Genomic DNA, 20,622 nt, shown 5'->3' with positions numbered 1-20,622 from the left:
GTTAAATACATAAATTTATTATTTCTAAATCTCAATAAATGTGGTATAAACTCTACACTTTTATAAATTGAACTGTAAAGTGATTTTTCATAATTTGTTGGTAGTGAGGCATTCTTCTTAGTGAGACAAATTTATCATTTCTTGTCAGAAAAAAAAATCTAGTGAGGAATTATATGTATCCATAGAGACATATTTGATAAATCTACAAAGGAATTTTTTAGTTGTTTTCCAATCCTATAAGAGGTTTTCACTTGCAAACATCAACATATTAGTTTATCTTGCATGAGCTATTTTTGATATTGTTCAATTGATCTTATACTTTATTATTTGAAGTGATGTATATTATTTTAAAGATTGAGTTCATGTAGGTATTATTTATTGAATTAGAGGATTGTAAAATTTAGGATACTAATTCACCCTCTCCCCTCTTAGTGTCTACTATACTCTAATAATTACAACTACTAAAGTGAAAAAATAGTTATTTCAAATAGTTTTAAAAAGGGGAAAGAAGTTATTCAATCTAGCCCTAGCTAATATTCTCTCAAATATAACTATTTCCATCTATCTTATCTTTTACTGGAACCTATTATTATTCTCTCCCTTCTTGTACATAACTTAAAATTTAAAATTTCTCACTTTGATGGTTAGATAAAGGGAAATAAATTATACAAAAAATAATATTATCAACTTTTAGAATTTTTTTAGGTGCATATTTAACAAAAAAATTTTATAGTATCACTATTGCTCATTTTAAGAGATGTATCCTTTAGAAAGAAAAGTCCACCAACACATGTGATAGTGGGCAGGATGAATCAATTGTGTGTGTAAACAACTTAAACAAATTTTATCAAATCTAAAACATATAATCAACAGATTATATAGCCAAAGATGTCTGGCCTTCACAATGACACAATATGTTTACTAGGGAAATCCTTGATTAGAGGGAAAACCTTGGTGAGAATGAAGCCTACAAGATGATGTACTAATGTAAAAGTTCCTTGTGAAAGGAAATTCTCTATTAGAATCCAATTACATAGAATAAATAAATTTAGTCCCTATTAGGAGACTTTGAATCCATACTATAATATTCTATCCCTATTAGGAGTTGTTTCAACCTTGTTAGGAGTTGATATGAAGTTAACTAAACTCATTGTCCAAATTGCTTCAAAATTGCCTTCACAAAATAATTCTAAGGATAACCTATCTAAGTGTGAACTGAATGATACATCAACTTATCTTGCCAATATAGCTCCTTTTAAGTTCTCAACACATCATCAATGTCATTCTCTTCCTTGGTCTCATCAAACTCAAATTCAAAGATCACATAATACAATGATCATACATTACAACACATGTGACTTACAATCACACCTACAACAAAGAAAAACATATTTATTATATAATAGGTCCTTTTAAAACTAATTGAATCATCTTTGAGAATTCCCTAATGTACAATGAATAATATAGGACCTCAAAAGGATATTACATTACACATTACATTACAAATATAACTTTTGTAATTGATATAACCAAAAGTGACTTCCAAGGAATAACCCACACATTATCCTTCACAAATATTCATGGAATGATCTCCAAATTTTGATACCTCAAACATATTACTAGGAACATTTCCTAAACCAAAATTTAAGGTCATTGAAAAAAATTCAACCTCACTAAATAGATACAACTTAATTACCAATACTCTTCTCCCCGCACATTGACATACAACCAGTCTTCTATAAAACTTCTATAACTCACCCAACCCTTCATATTACCTTTTGAAAATATGTATATCATTAATACATATCCATAGAAATTATTATAACCCTGTAGAACATAATTTTGTAAATTTTGACTATACTAATCAAAACTCTCTTTGCAACTATGATTGTTCCAACCATAAAGCATATATGTTGAAATGAATGAGAAAATAAGTGTTGAATGCAAACCATAAAAAATTAATCATTTCTCCAAATACTCCAATAGAATCTCCTGAAGGAAAATATCTAAATTCATGCTAACAATCTCTCCCTTTGGCATTAATGGAAACATATGATGAAAAAACCACAAGTGCTAAAAATATGAAACTGAAATGCTCCACCATTGAGATCAATAATTTTTTATTAACATTAATATAAAGTGAATGCTCCTCAACCTTAAATAATATCCCCATACAAAGACATAAATTACTCTCCCCCATTCAATAGTATTACTCTCTCCCATAGGTGTATAACATTTTTCATATATTACTCTCCCCATTGACATCAATAACAAAGCTACCATTATGTCAATTCTCTAAGTTTAATCATCTCCAAAACAATTTGAAAAAGATTTTCATGTGCCAAAAGACCCTATTATATTATACAATACTAAATAGTTCTCAATAAATCTTCCCAAAAAGTGACTACTCTCCTAAAGGAAGTATCACCAAACATACAATCAATATGTAAGAATAAGTTTTAAATATATTGGACTGATACAATCTTGCATCAAATAATCTAAAGAAGGCTTGGGAATAACCCCAAGCATGTCTCTACCTCTGAGATACTCAAATATGCCATTATCCAAGGTTTAATAACTATGTCTTCTATCCATTCCTTTGTACTAATATACCCCAATTTGATTTCCTTTTCTACTACCTTCTCTCTTAAAATTGATAATTTATTGTAACGTTCTTAGTATTTGAACATAACACTAGAATTTTTTGTCTAGCTAACCATACTTGTATTGTCACAATGAATGATAAAAATTCAATGCCTATGTCTTGCAACATGTCTTTCATCCAAATAATTTGATTATAGTTGATTGTTGCTACAACATACTCTACTTCTATTGTACAATGTCATATACAATTTTGTTTCTTACTTAGCCATGAAACCAATCTTACTCCCAAGAAGAATACTTTGGACCACTTGTAATTTTCTTGTCATCTACATTTCCTTCTTAATATACATTAGTGTATGCATTGAAGGTAAATTCATGCAATATTTCATACCATAATCCATACTATAATATTCCCTTCAAGTATTTGAATATCCTCTTTACTATTGCTAGGTGTATCTCTTTAGGATCTCCTTGGAATCTTGCCATAGTTCCAAATGTATTACATGTATGGTCTTGTGTGTCTCAAGTATTGCAATCCTCCTATCATAGATGTCTATTTTATTTGTATTGCACTAAGGGACTTATCCTTGATAATTTGCATCCTATAATCATAGGTGTTCCAACTAGTTTACTATTTTCTATTCTAGATATTATCAAAACATCCTTGAGATATTTAGTTTTTTTTTTGAAATTATATCCTTTTTTATGAGTTATTTACAATCCAAAGAAGTATCTCACCTCACCAATCATAGTCATCTCAAATTCATTATTCATCTCTTCTAAACATTTCTCACTAGCTTCATCATTCCTCCAAAGATAATGCCATCAACAAATACTACAATATTAAATAATCCTTCTTCATTTTTTTTTAAGTACATATTACTATTTGCATTAAATTTCTTATATCCAAAATTTTGCAAATTTTTATCCAATCATGTATACCAAGCTCTAGGATTCTCTTGAATCCATACAAATATTTTATTACTATGTGAACCATATATTTACCTTCAATAATTTTTAAACCATTAGGTTGTTCAATGTAAACCTCCTCCTAAAGTTCTCCATTTAGAAAATTTGACTTAACATCCATCTGATATATCTTGAAAGTTTTGTTAGATGCATAAGCTAAAAATTTCTTACTATTTCAAAGTTAACAATAGGGGAATTAAAGTTTCCTCAAAATAAGTTCCTTCTTATTTTGAATAACCTTTGCATTATAATTTTTTTGTGTTTCTCACCACTTCTCCGTGTTCATTCATCTTATTTTTGAATATGTACTTAATGCAATTATGTTATTTTCCTTAGGCATAGAGAGTGATTCACGTGTCTTGTTCTATTGAATTTTCTCAATTTCCTTTTTCATGGCCTTTATCTAAAATTTATCTTTGCAATATTAATCGATAGTATTAGGTTCAACTTGTGATATCAAACATAAATATTAACTTAAATTTTTCCTTCTCATCTCTCCCCTATTTTCACTTTGAGTGATTTGATTCATAAGGTGATTCCTTGCAATATATTTTGGTGTTCCTTGTTGTATTTTGACTTCTTCTCTAGATTATGATGTTGGTTCTTCTCTAGGTTTTGATCTTGGTTCTTCTCTTTTTTCTCATCCCTACAAATCATTGTTAGTTTCATAAAATATGTTCTATTCAATATTTTGATTGTTATGCCTTTGATTAGTATCTTTTCCTGGGTCATAATCAAGTATCTTTTTGTAAGAAATCTCCAAAATGGTAACCTTCACACAAGCTCAAAATGAGCATTAGAAATCTTTGATACCATGTAATAAGTCAAGAAAAATGAAAACTAATAAAATAATCCAGGAGAGCTTAATGTGAAGAATATTACCATAAACCAAATGAGTTTTCCAATGGATCAACAACAATGGAGACAAGAGATTTTGAAAGGGGGAAGCAAAGAAAACCCCTTATGTAATATTATGAATGGAAGAAAAATGCCCTAAGAAAGGATAGAGAAAGAAGGTGGAGCAAATAGCTCATTACAATTAGCATCAAGATGATGTGTGGGAGAATTGTAGAAGAATGAGAGAGGCATCTCTTTTATAGAGAAGAGAAAGGAGTTGCATGTGTAAATCCCATTTCTATGAATGCCACCATTCATAATAAGTGTGTGCAAAGTGTCAATATCCTCTTAAGGAGGATAAACTAATCTCCTTTATAAAATGAATTACAAAAAAGAGGTATCCTCACATGTGGACTAGAGGACACGAAAATAACATGTCCTTCACATGTGTACAATAGGACAAACTACATTTAGGGATATCTTGGTTTATCCCATTTAATAAATAAATACAACAAAGGAAAGATTACTACTTCTAACATCCCCCTTTAATCTTTACTTGGGGAACTTACATTAAAGGGAGTTAAACCTAATTTACAATAGTACAACTTGATTTTTTGAAATATCTTCAATCGTACAAAAGGTCTTGTATTAGCATGGGTACATTGTTGGAGAGCCAAGAGAAGTGGATAGCCCTACAAGTGTGATATAACTTCAAGAGGTCTTGTATGTGCCATGATGTATTACCTAAAACATGGAAACAAGAAACAAGGAAACTATCCACGAGGAGAATTTTATCATATATTCAAGTCATAAAATTTGTAAGTATAAGTAAACTCGCATAGAGTAAATTGGAATAGAGTGTAAATTAATCAAGATAAGTCATAGTCTTCAAAGAAAAAATATGCTATCAAAGCTCTCAAGAAAGGAATATACAAGGCATAAATGACCATAGACAAGGCCAATTAATAAAACCAACATCAATGATGCATCAATCATGTGAATATAGATAGTCCACTAATAAGTCATTTCACAACAGGTTAATGGGTGATAATCCATAGCCTGCATGACTCACAATTTAAGCAATGAGGTATACATAATATTATATGACATGTTTTCAAAGATACCAAAAGGAATAAATATGAGTATTAACAATAGATTTCCTTCAAATAAGACTAAAATGCCTTCAAGATGGGTCATATTAATTGAAATTGGAGGAAAACTTCAAGAATAAATGGTATAAACCATAAAGTGCCAATATGGCAAGAGAATGATGCTAGAAAAGCATAAACTGCACTTATGTGCCACTTACTAGAACAAAATAAATTTTGAAGGCAATAGTGTATAATAACTCATAATCCCAAGGAATAAGAAAAAGCAAAAAAAAATATTTACTTATGTGAAATGTAAAGAATGCACTCATATTTGACAAGTCACAAAAGACACAATAATTTGTATATTTATCGAGATATATATGTGGGGCCCCATGATATATATTGATGAATAAATATACCTGCAATATCATGGTATGAAATTATGAAAATACAATTAATATCATATATAGAACATAGTCATAATTTCTAGGCAACATACTAAAGAGAAATGCCAATGATGATGAATGGGGATCATTAACATCAAACAATATTTGCAGTAATTATTCCACCTAGGTTGAAGTCAACCCATTCTAAAAATTGATCTCTTTTACCAAGTAATTTTTTAAACCATTTTTTTGTTCTCTTAATAAATTTATCACTAGAAGAAGAGTCATGATGTATGAATGCATCATTTGTATCAACATTAGCATTATTACCTTTATCTGTAAATGCATCATTACCATTACCACTATAAGAAAGAATAGGAGGAATAAAGGTAGATATATGAGGAGTAGGGTTTAGAGGAGGAGGTTGGGCCTCCACTAACACAATTTTCCTTTCACTAAATTGTATGTTTTGAGAATTATATGAGTCATGTAGATTATTTTCTACAATACAAACATTTCGTGTTGTTTGCACTTTGTTAGTAACATGATTAATCTTAGATGGAGCAATAGGAGGAAAAATTTCAACCATATTAGATGAGATATGATCAGTATTCAAATGAGCAAGCTTTTCATGCTCGATATTAAAAGCAATATCTTTATGCAAAGAGTTTCTTGAAGAGGTGAACTTAGAAAATTGAAATAAATTATCATGGCCTAATTTAGCATTAGCAACAACTTCATTAGTGTTAGGATCAATAATATAGCACATATCTTTATAAAATTCAATTTTATAATCCTGATATAATTTAACAATAGAAAGAAGATTGTATTTCAACTTAGGAACATAAAGGACATCATGTAATTTTCCATTTGGAATACTAACATTCTCAAATCCTTCAACTTTACAACTATGATTATTAGCTAATTGAATTGGAATATTAGAAAGATCATGTTTTAAAGAATCAAACACTTCTTTATGATAAGTGATATGTTGAGACATGCCAATATCAATAATCCATTCTAAATTTTTAGGAACATTGTAACTAACAGTAAAAGCATGATGTGATGGATGAGAGTTTTGATTATTGTTATTGATAGGTTACTTATCTTTTTGTTTTTTAAAACAATTATTAGTTACATGACCATCTTTCCCACAATAAGTATGGTGGGGTTTTTTATTATATTGATTAGGATGTGTATTATTATGATTTGTGTTTGGATTATTATTATTAACATTATGATTATTATGATTATTATTATAATGAGTATTGGGAGAATCATTATTAGAAGATTTAAAATTCTGATTTTGACTTTTAGACACAAAGGCGTGTTCATTAGATCTAAGAGTACCAAATTGTAACAACTTAGCTTCCTCTTGATGCAACAAATTTTGAAAAATACTATATGTTAATTGAGTAGACAAAGTAGGAATAGCAAGTTGAGAATGAACATTAGTAATGAATTGTTGAAATTGCCTAGGAAGAAATTTCTTTAAAATAATGGTAATTAATCTAATATCAGTGAGAGTAATGTCTAGAACAATTAGTTGACTTTTAATACAATCAAACTTAAGTAGAAACTCATCCATAGATTTAAAATTAGTATACCTCAAGTCTTCTGAATTGTCTTGCAATTGAATCTTGTGTGATTCAGATGGTCTATCATATGTTTGCTTCAAAATATCCTGAGCTCCATGGGCAGTAGTGCAATGAGTAATTAGAACATATAAATCAAGGTTAAGAGATATACCAATAAGGCCAAGGGCTTCCCCATTTTTAGTATTCCATGCATTTTTTTCATCTTGTGTAGTCGAGGTACCGGGAACTACAGAAGGGTTAGTAGCAACATCTAAAATATGCTTAAATCAAAAAATGGAGAGATGTGTTTTCCAAGCATGATAGTTCAAATTATTTAACTTAATTTATAGAATTAGAGAAGACATGATTAGTTAAAAAAATCCCCCTCTAGAAATGTAATTAAGTTATAAAATGAGAAAAATAATAAACTTGAATTTTTTATTTATTTTTTACTAAACTTTAGTATATAAAAAACTAAATAAGCAAAAAAAAAAAATTGATAACTTTTAAACTTAATTTTTTGAGCAACTTATTTTATTTTTCAAACCACATGTCCCTTTTGATTTTTATTTGAATATAATAATTAAATTATTTCTAATTCTAAAAAATGGTGAAGTTAGGAATTTATTCTAAATATATCAATTTAGATTGTAGTTTATTTTATAAGAAAAAAAGCAAGTTACATAAGGAAAACTTAGCCCACCAAAAAGTCTTAAATATCAATTAATTAAGCTTTGAAAAACTAGTCTTTAAAAACTCTTATAAAAACTTTCCTTTAAAAAAAAAAAAAACACAATATTCTTAAATCTATCATAAAGGAAACCGATAAGAAGTCATTTTAATTTTTAATTTTAAAAGACTTGTTTGAAACAAGAAAAAGAAGTTTGACCATGATTGAGTAGGAAAAGAAAATTGTAAAAACAAATGAGATGGCAGAGACGTTTTAAATGTAAATACTGTAGAAACTATAAAGAATAAAATAATAACGATGAACACATAGAACAAAATCTGCTCTAAATTAAGGATTGAGATCTAATTTATGTGAAGAATGGGTAGAGTGAAGTAGGTTGTGTGCATGAGAAATTAGAGAGATAAACTACTAATGCTTAATAAAACATTGTCATTCAATGATTAATAAAAAAATTGACAACCAACCAATGATAAATTAGAAATGATTTTTTTAAATAAAAAATATTACAGGGAAATTATAAGTGAATCATTACCTTACTATAATAAATATATAAAATGACTAAAACTGAACAATGAATAACTGAAAAAGTTTAATAACCCTCATGCATACATGAATATAAACTTTTGCAGTCAATGGCTATACCTACATAGGTATTTTGCCTAAACAGATTTATGTTCAAATGAGTGTTAAAAGAAATGGTATTACTATTTGAATACAACTCCAACACAGGCCTACATAAATCTAATCACACTTATGGTGTGAAAGAATGGATGGCAAAGGCATAAATCTGATATCTCATTTAGAATGAAGGCAATGCTTACACAAAAAGGATAGTAAAGCTCAAAAAAATATCTCATGCAATGTGAGCAATAGCTCACTCAAGAGGAGTAGGCTGAAAATAAGCTAGAAACAAAAAGAAAGTAATGAGATTTAGGAATATAATGAATTGAACAAAATTAACGTTTCAAATGTTGGCCAACACAAATATGATTGGCAAAACTATTAATAGAAGAAGAATAATAATAGAAGAGTGACAGAAAAATAATAATAATAGAAGGCAGAGTTAATGAAAATAGCTACATGCAAAGCTAAAAAAGCATAAATAACAAGCAAGGGCATAGGGGGTTGCTTAAGTGTTTATCCCTAGTACATTACAGTCTTGGTGAATGTTGCATGTTGGAAGCGATGGAAAATAGGGTCCAAATTTGATCGGTTAAAATAAAAGGCTAATGTGAGATATTGATAGTAATGGGTCTAAGATGCCACACTTGGTCTGATGTTATTACTGCAATGATGAAAAGTACTCAAGGGATCCCAAAAAATTGACAAAGCATGCAAGGCTTGGGGCTCACAATCAAAGTCTCGATATATAGCTTAGAAGAGGTTTGAAATGTGAAATGTGCTTGCCATAGGAAATGTTGAAAGAGCACATGTAGTGCCTGCCCCTAGGTTGCATTTTGTTATCATTACCAAACTCTTTTAGGTAAATTGTATATTGATGATTGGTGACATTATTTTGAGATATATCAAATATTGTTTCAGATTCAGTTGATTTATGATGAGATTACTTGGTACTTTATATTTCATGTATGTATGATGGTTATTCAGAAATTTCAGTTATTGATGATGATTAGTTAGATGATTTATTATCATAAGTGTTTTCTCATGGATACTTACCCCATACTTACATGTGTATGGTGTGCATGTTTGTTTTCTTTTTGTATGGCATTTCTGATGTGGTTAAGGAAGGGAATCATAGTCACCTGCTAGTCAGGATCTACACAATGCATGACTTCCTGCCATTTCTTGTTTAGCTTAGTATATATTGTGCTTGTACATGTGTGGGTTTTATGTAGGTTGCAGGTACCAGGTATCGACTTCCCTAAATTTCCAAGATGAGTGTACCCTATCACATTATCTCAATGGTAAGAGAGGGGACATAAATTCTCAAGTCCAAATCCCAACCCTTTAAGCCATTTGTCCTAATTGAAAATTAGGACAAGTATCTGAGTCGAGTACCCTCAAAATGCGTCAGATAATGTAATTCGTGATATTAACCCTTGGTTTGATTTTGTATGTGTTTTGTTATGATGGGTTTTCGTATTTTACTTTATGAGTGTCTAGTGTATTTTCTATTAATTAAGCCTAATTAAAGATTTAATTAATGGTTTAATTTAATGAAAAATTAATATGATATTTATTTTATTTAATTAATTGGAAAATTAATTAAATAAAATAATTAAATTTGAAGATGAAAATTATAAGTATAAATTTGGAATGTGGTAATATTTATTTAATTTAATAATAATATATTTAGATTTCATTTTTAATAAATGCTAAATAATATTATTATATATTTTAGCAATTAAGTTTTGAAAATAAATTTAAAAGTGGAAAAGATATTAAAATTATTAAAGATTCTAGATTGCATGATGTGTGCATGTGATTAAAATATAAATATATTAAGATTAAACAAGTGGATAATTTATTAAAGTGAGTGCATGAGATGTAAAATCAATAAATTAATTTAAATAAATAAAGTGAATATTAAATAAATTAATGTGCATTCTATTTATTCACTTAGGAGTATGCAAGATTTTGGGAGTTGTCATGTTGACAACACAAGAGTTTGCACTCTAATTATGCACATGTTGTCAACAACACAGGAGTTAGCGCACAAATTAAGCACATGGTGTCTTCAACCTTGTGACTCATCTAGAAGGTTGGAAAAGACTCATGCTTAGTTGTCAACACCTTCTAGTTTTCTAGAGATATTCTAGGTGCTTCCTAAGAGTTCTTTATATTCAGGCACTCCTAGAAACTTAGAGAGCATGTTTGGTGGATCCACGAACATTAGAGAAGGAAGGAGCTTGCTCTATGGATTTTGAGGAGAAGCGAATTAGCATCAGTGTCTAGGTAGACACTTGTGATTTCTGCCTATCATATTTTGCTTCTTGCACTTCTTGTCTTCTTCGTGTCTTCTAAATGCTTTCTGAGGATTTTATGTGTGAATGTTCTAGTTATATGCAATTTTGTCATGGATATCTAAATTGTCGTATGAGAAAACCCTTACATGCGTAGATATGAGAATTCTATTGGCTAGGGTTTAAAATTTATAGGCAAACCTATTAGATGGAATAATGGGTAAATTTAGAGAACAGCTATTTTAAAGGGAAAATTCTTAATTTAAAAAAAAAATAGAAAATCCTTTTTGTTTAAAAGTTATATATTTGTTCTCTTTTTAAATATATAAAATCTGCACACACACACACACACACACACACACGTATATATACATACATATATACATATATACACACACACACACACACACATATATATACATACATATATATATATGTATATACATATATACATATATATATATATATATATATACATATATACATATATGTATATATTTGTTTAAAATGTAGTCTAGAAAACTTTATAACATAACCCGAATCACAATGTTTTTGGAAAAATGTTTTATAAAAAAATTATATATGTATTGGAGGGGCAGGATATACCCACCCCCCATACCCCCACTATTTCATGTCAGAGTTTATTTAAGCGCAGGGTACCCGTGCAGGAGCTTATTTCCTTATTTATGTCAATTTGGGTGGGGTAGGTTTACCCCACCCCATACCCCACTCACCTTTTTTTTTCCATGGCAGCGGTCAAGACTGTATCTGCTATGATGGGGGCAGATTTGATAAGACTGCTATGGCACTGTCGTTCTGTGCATGGCAGATGGGTCGTGGGTGGAGTAAACTGCGACCATGGGTACAGTTTGCAGTCAGGGTATATGAGCGCAATTTTAATATTGTTTTGATTAAATTTATATATATGCTATTAACATTATATTTTCTTAAAAACATATATGTTATTATTATTACATAAAAATTTTATAATAGTTTTTAATAATTAATACTATATTATTAACATTATATGTTAATATTATATAAGATTTTTACATTAGTTTTAAATTAATAATTATTATTATTATATTATTAACATTATGTTTTATGAAAAACATATATATGTTGTTATTATATGTGATTTTAGTTATTAACTATTAATAAATAACCATAATATATTTAATTGTTCACTTTTATAATAAATTCAATTTAAAAAGATTTTAATTGCGTTAAACTAAGGATAGATGATCATGAGGGAGAAATTAAAATGTATCCTTTTGAAAGCATGATGGGGATATTAATATAAGCAATTAGTTGATAAGAATCAATTAATTTAATTTAAAATTAGTTTAATTAAATTTAATTGATGATGTATTCGGTTAAATAAAAATTGTAGATTCATTAATATGAATTAATTAAGATTAATTAATATGAGAAGTGGCTTAATTGAAGCCTTAAAATTATTAAATTATTAATAAATGTTATTTTATTTTGGTATATTCTGGGAAAGTTGGTCCAACATATAATGAGGGAAGTGTTATTTGATAGATGGTTAATTTTTCTTTAATTATTTTTGGAGAATTGAGTTAAATATTAAGGGGGTTGTATTCAATTATTAGAACATTGATTTTAGTAAAATGATTTTATTAAAAGACAATGAGATTTAGTTTAATGATAATTATCTCCTGATTATTTTAGAAAATCATTTTAAAATAATGAAGGCATAATACTATGTTTTATTCGAAAAGATAAATGGGTTGACTTGTAGATTAAATAAAGAATCTTATACACTTGAAATATACTTGAAACAAAATCTAAAACCTCATATTTGGCTTAACCATGTGATTGCAAAAGTAAACTAAAACATGTGTTTGCATTGTGTTCTCTCTATGCTATTTGTTCTGGGATTAGATGTCAGTTTTGTGTTAAAACCTTTGAGTTAGTATACTTTTAGGATTCCTGGACTTAGAGAGTATTTGCATTATGTGATTTGATATCCTGTTTGGAACTTGAGATTATCTCCTCAACGCGGTGGGAGTGGACCATTTAGGTTTCATGTGGTCAGGTGGTAGTCTTTTTCCACTCTTATCATTTGAGATCCATCTGAGACACTGTGGCTGATGCATTCTTTGATTTTGATGGTGGACATGTATCCTTATATTGATGATTTGCATATGTTAGATGATGTTATCTTATGCTTTACTTTGCATGTTGGATTTCTTTTCTACATATGATGTAGTATGATTTAGGAGTGACATTCCTACTATGATAATATGAATGATCTCTCGGTGACTTGGGATGTTATGCATGGAGGGATGGCTAGGGTCCATGATGGTCTAATGATGCTATTTATAGTTGGGAGGAACCGTGCACTTAGTTAGTTATGTTTGTGGTATATGGATATCTTTTATGATGGATGTTTATATCTTTTATGATGATGTATCATGTATGGTACTTGGTTTCATTTACTTTATTGTCACACATGTATATTCTTTTAAGCCTTTCATACCCTGTGGCATGTACAGTGGATGATTGAGCATTTGAAAATGTAAATTATGAACATTGGAATTTTCATTATTATTTTATGTGGATGTAGAATTAGATGGAATCATTGATGGATAATTTAGAAGTGATTTAACGTTAAGGGATCCTTAAGAATGTAACTAGTTATGTATGTATGTTCATGTTTACTTTCAATTGGAGATTGCTTTCGCTACTATGTTATGAATGGTGTTACTTTCATGTTAAAAAAAAAAAATGCTACCAAACTTAGTAAAACTTTAGGTTAATTCTTTGGATCCCTTGGCGGGGCATTATAGCACACAAAAAGAAAGGCTACAATAAAGAGTACCGAAAAGAAAGGCTATGATAAAGAGCAACAAAAAAAGTTGAGATATATATATATATATATATAATTACTAAATGAATAGAATAGAACACAACAAAAAATCTCAAGTTAGTAAGTATGGATCCAAACACAAAAATTCTAGAGGCTAGAGTTGGTGATGGACCTACAATTTATCCATTAGTTGTTGTGAGCCCAACAGAGCTGCATAGTACAAAAAGAAAAGTACAAAGATAAACAAAGCTAAAATATTTAAATCCAGGCCAAAATATAAAACTATAATAGGACTTGATCTATTTTTAATGAAACTTGCCAAAAAAAAAAAAGATTAAAGAGTTTTGATAGGATGGATTAATATTTTGCAAAACCCAAAAAAGAGATATTCAACTTGCAACAAGACTATTAGTGCTAAGTGCCTCTTGTTTTGGTGGCAAGCCTTCTATCTCAAGAGAGAGAAAAATGATTTTTTTTGCAATAAAATAACCCTTTGGCAGAAAGCCTTCCAAAGGGGGTTAGATCAAAGAATATATAAAGAAACCAATGACACAAAATATTAGAAATGATTCTAAATCACCTCTAATCCCCTCCTAACCTTGTCACATTCCCTAAGGAAGCTTAAGACTTTCCTAAACCAAGCAAAGTCAACAATCTCAACTCCCTCACAAATATCTCAACCACCCAACAATGAATGCTCTTACAAAGGCAATAAAGACTCTTACAAGCTCTTACAAGCCATAATGAAGGGTCTTTATGAAGATATTATCCCTTGAGCCTCCTTTGTTGACTCATCCATCCCCTTTCCTCCATCCACTCACCCTGTGACATGTGTCACTCCCTGGTTGGTGCTAAACAAGCACAATCCATGTGCTCTCCTTTGAGTCCATCCTAGCCCTCCATAAGCTTTTTTCTCTCCTTGCATCTTAGCCCTCCATCCCTCAAGCCCTTAGCCTATAAATTGAATCCTCTCCCAAGCCATTTTATCACAACCTTTAAGCCAAAGTTATAATGCCCTTTTGAGAGCCAAAAACCACCAACCTTAACCTTATAATACCAAATTGAGAGCTCACAAAGCTACCAATTTGCCATTAACCAACATCCATTGAAGAAACTTTTGAGCACTTGAGCATACATCCCAATCCTTAGACTCATCTAACAAGCAAAGAGTTAAATCCTATTGGGAGAGTCCATTCATTTGGCTCACATTTTCAATTGGGGTTTCCTCTTTAGTCTCTCATCTATGTTATGGTATTTTAGTTTGTAAATGCTTTTGATTTCTTAATTTAGTGTTTCTAACATACTAATATAGCATATACAAACTATTGCCCTATAATTGATATCGGCTCAGCCATCGCCATCTCATCTCACACTTGTAATGACCCTTGAGCCTCCTTTGTTGACTCATCCATCCCCTTTCCTCCATCCACTCACCCTGTGACATGTGTCACTCCTTGGTTGGTGCTAAACAAGCACAATCCATGTGCTCTCCTTTGAGTCCATCCTAGCCCTCCATAAGCTTTTTTCTCTCCTTGCATCTTAGCCCTCCATCCCTCAAGCCCTTAGCCTATAAATTGAATCCTCTCCCAAGCCATTTTATCACAACCTTTAAGCCAAAGTTATAATGCCCTTTTGAGAGCCAAAAACCACCAACCTTAACCTTATAATACCAAATTGAGAGCTCACAAAGCTACCAATTTGCCATTAACCAACATCCATTGAAGAAACTTTTGAGCACTTGAGCATACATCCCAATCCTTAGACTCATCTAACAAGAAAAGAGTTAAATCCTATTGGGAGAGTCCATTCATTTGGCTCACATTTTCAATTGGGGTTTCCTCTTTAGTCTCTCATTTATGTTATGGTATTTTAGTTTGTAAATGCTTTTGATTTCTTAATTTAGTGTTTCTAACATACTAATATAGCATATACAAACTATTGCCCTATAATTGATATCAGCTCAGCCATCTCCAGCTCATCTCACACTTGTAATGACCCAGAAACCATCCTTGCATCCACCCTATCTATCGTGAAGATCAATAATAAAGGTTGTGGAGAGTATAGTCTGTGAGATGCATTTGCTATCGGGGCACTCCCACTTGATCCACATGCCCATAGATGACCAACATATCACAAAGCTAAGGAGATTCCACCTCCTCGATACAAATAGTTTGGCCCAACAACCTTTGTATCCTCGAAAATCCCTCTTCATGAGGAGCTCACTCCAGATATCAACAATTGGTTACATAAGGATGCACCTCAAAAAAATCAAGCACGCCTTGATCACTTCAGCCAGAAGTATCCTCCAAAACATAAGCTCATCACTAACAAATGGAACTATCAAGGTGGTGGTCTAGGACTAGAAGAAAGAAGCATGCAGTGCCCCATCGATGCACACAAGTGGGAATCGAAGTTAGGTCTTGGCTTTGGCATACCCACAATTGGGGGCACCAATACAGATGGTCACGCTTTTTTGAACATTCATCGTGACCTTGTTGAAATTGAAGACATTCCTGAGGAAGTTGAAAAGAGATCCTACAATGATATCCTAGACCAAATCTTCCTAGGAGACTCTATTCTCCAAGAACTATCCATCCATTTCATTGACCTACCACTCACCCATCCACAACTCATAGATTGGGACCAACCAAGTATCATACACATTGATGAGTTCACATCAGAGGAAGTGCTTCTAAGATTCATGGGAGCTGAAACACCTTACAAGAAAACAAAGACAAATTTTGCCTATATCTATAAGCTAGATCCCAAGGGGTATTTTGGAGAAAATCCCCAACCTAGTTCTGATACACCCAAAACTTGAACTAAGGAAAATTTGAGACTAGCTAAGGTAGTGAAGAGAACCCCTCAGCAAGAAAATCTATAGTCACAAGTAGAACATGAGGATTTAGCATTGCCTCCTTAAGATAATCGACCAGAGATATCTTCTATTCTAATTGAGGATACCAGAGAGGTCAACATCGGTTCTTCAGAGATCCCCAGACTTGTTCATATTGTTGCATCCCTATCACAAGAACAAGTTGATCTCCTCTTTGAGATCTTAAGAGAGAACATTGGCCGATTTGCATGGTCATATCAGGACATGCCAAGAATTGATCCACAGCTTTTAGTTCATTATCTTGTAGTCGATCCAAAGGTAGCATTATTGGTCAAAGCTAAATTAGAAAGAATGTTAGTTGCTAAGGTTATCTAACCTATCGACTACTTAGAGTGGATCTCCAACATGGTCCCCATCATTAAACATTTCGGTGACATCAAAATCTGCACTGATTTCAGAGATCTTAACAAAGCTTGTCCAAAAAATGATTTTCCCTTGCCCAACATAGATATGATTGTAGATCTTACAGCTGGACATGAAATTTTGTCCCTCATGGATGGATTTTATGGGTACAATCAAATCAAGATTGCAGAAGAGGATCAACATAAGACAAAATTCACTACCCCTTGGGGAACCTTTTGTTACAACATGATGCCTTTTGGCCTAAAGAATGTTGGGTCTACCTATCAAAGAGCTATGACAACCATTTTTCATGATCTCATCCATAGCATTTTGGAGGATTATGTGGATGATATCTTGGTCAAATCTCATACCTTCATGGATAATCTTGCTAACCTGGAGAAAGTCTTTGATAGGTTAGCCAAATATCATCTCATGCTAAATCCCAAGAAGTGTCTTTGGGGTCACATCTGGCAAGCTTCTAGGCTTTATAGTTTCTAAACGAGGTATAGAGATCGACCCCAAGAAGGTCAAGGCTATCTTAGACATGCCTCCTCCCCAGACACTATGACAGCTTCGCTCTCTTCAGGGAAAGCTTCAATCCGTTCAGTGCTTCATCTCCCAGCTTATAGATAAGTGTACACCATTTTCACATTTATTGAAGAAGGATGAGAACTTCAAGTGGGATCCTTTATGTCAGTGGAGCTTCAATTAGCTCAAGTAGTATCTCACAAATCTCCCTATCTTGGTTCCACTAGTTCCTGGTCATCCCCTAATTTTGTATATATCAGCAACACCTACTGCTCTAGGGGCACTTCTAGCACAGCTTGATGACTCTAGCAGAGAAAGAGCCATCTACTACATTAGTAGAACCCTAGTTGGTTATGAACTCAATTGTACTCTTATGGAAAAAGCTTGTTTGGTAGTTATTTTCTCAACTCAAAAGATTTGCCATTACATGCTAAGTCATACCATCCAACTAGTCTCCAAGATTGACCCTCTCAAGTATATGCTCTCTAGAACAACACTTATAGGCTATTTGGCAAAATGGGTTACGCTCCTTAGTGAATTTGACATCCAGTATGTGGATAGAAAGGAAATCAAAGGGAAAGCTGTAGCAAATCACCTAGCTGATGTACCTCTAATAGATGCATATCCTTTGATCAAAGAATTTTTAGATGAGCATATCTATCTAATTGAAGAATAGCCCCCATGGAAACTTTATTTTGATGGCTCACACACATCTCATGGATCAGGGGTAGGAATATTGTTGGTCACACCTCAAGAATATTATATTCCAAAAGCCTTCAAGCTATAATTCCCTGGCACCAACAATATAGCTGAATATGAGGCTCTCATAGCAGGATTAAAGATAGCTATAGAATGGAACATTACTGACTTACAAATCTTTGGCGATTCTTAGCTCATCATCAAGCAAGCCCTAAATGAATATCAAACCAAAGATGAAAAGCTATTACCCTAAAAAGAGCTAGTTGATCAGCTAACTCAGCATTTTACAAAGCTTCAGTTTACACAAGTGCCTTGAATGCAAAACAAAGCAGTAGATGTTATGGCTACTATAGGCTTGCTCTTAGAAATTCCCCAAGCAGCTACACAGTATGAGTTTTTAGTCGCGCAACTCCTCACACATGCCTATGCGAATGATGACTCAAACCATGTTTGTATCTTGGTTGGTCCCCAATCCCCTTGGTACCATGAGATTCATGCTTACCTTAATGATGGTATCATATCCCCTCACCTCACATGTACCCAATGCCAGAACCTCATCCAAAAATTATCCCACTATGTTATCATAGCCAATACCCTATATTGTTGGGGTTATCACAATACTCTCTCTCGATGTTTAGATGAAAATGAGGCCACGACGACATTAAAAGAAGTACACTTTGGACTTTGTGGTGCCCACATGAGTGGTATTGTCCTAGCACAAAAAATCCTTAGAGTAGGCTACTATTGGCCTACCATTCAAGAAGACTCATGTGACTTTGTCAGAAAGTGTCTCCCATGTCAGTAGCATGCAAACCTTGTGCATGCTCTAGCACAGGATCTACAACCTATTGCACCACCTTGGCCTTTTGCTTGTTGGGGCCTTGATCTAGTTGGAACTATCACACCCCTCTCATCTGATGGACATAAATGGATAATAATAGCTATAGACTATTTCACTAAGTGGGTGGAAGTAGTCCCCCTAGTCTCAGCTATAGGAGTTTAGGTCTCCAAGTTCATCTTGTACCACATTGTTTGCCGCTTCAACATCCTATCCACCATCTTCACCGACCATGGAGGTAACTTTGAAAATCTCAACATGGAAGAATTATGCAATTCCCTCCACATCCATCACCACTTTTCTAGCCCATATTTCCCACAAGGTAACGACTAGGCAAAGGCAACTAACAAAACCCTTCTCAAAATCCTAAGGAAAGTTGTCAATGATTTCGGTCGTGATTGGCAGCTACAAATAAATCCAACCCTATGGGCCTATCGAACTTCCTTCCATACATCCATAGGGACAACTCCATACTCCTTAGTCTATGGTGCCGATGCAGTACTACCCATAGAGTTTGAACTTCCCTCCTTGCACATATCTTTGCAAGGGAAAATATCAGATGAAGAATATAGAGTAGCTAGACTCACCCAACTAGATCTCTTAGATGAGAAGCAACAACAGGCCTATGATCATCTTACAGTCTATCAAACTCATCTCAAAAGGAATTTCAACAAGAAGGTGCTCCCAGGACACTTTCAGCCAGGCGACATGGCCCTCAAAGAAAACATGAAAGTCCAAGCAGATCAAAAAAAGAAAGGCAAGTTTGAACCTACATGGCTTGGTCCTTATGTTGTCACTACCTCCTTTGGCTATGGAGCCTATCAGCTATCTACACCAGAAGGAGAACTCTTGAATGATCTTACTAACATTATTCATCTCAAGAAGTTCTATGCTTGAACATCCTTGGTATACCCAGCTTTTGAAAAATACAAAAAAATAGTAAAGAGAAATAAGCATCCAATCGTGAAAACTTGGCAATTCAAGCGCCTTGGATAGGTACCTTGGTGAAAACCTGGTAATTCAGGCACCTTGTGTACTAAGACTAATCCATTATCTATCACTATCCTATCCCTCATCCATTCACCCGCCATCCCATAAAACACCTGCTTGTTCCCTTGGTGTTCCAACCACATTTCCAAAATCTGATGAAGCTTGTAAATACCTCTTGTGCAGCTTGTAAATCTTGTCCCCCAACTTGTAAATCTTGTATCATCCCTTGTATCATAGCTTGTATATCCAAATCTTGTCAAAAGCTTGTACCATATTTCAACTTGTAAATAATCTTGTATCCTAGCTTGTATCCTATCACATGCACATAAAGAACCCCATTTTCACTTAAGCTTTTCGCAAACCATCTACCTATTTGCCTATCAACTATTGCAGACATCCCACCCTTCACAAACA

Source organism: Cupressus sempervirens, chromosome 2 (genome assembly GCF_028749045.1).
Source record: "Cupressus sempervirens isolate cs-2001-9-10 chromosome 2, ASM2874904v1, whole genome shotgun sequence".
Classification (NCBI taxonomy): domain Eukaryota; kingdom Viridiplantae; phylum Streptophyta; class Pinopsida; order Cupressales; family Cupressaceae; genus Cupressus; species Cupressus sempervirens.
This window is presented reverse-complemented; position numbering follows the sequence as displayed.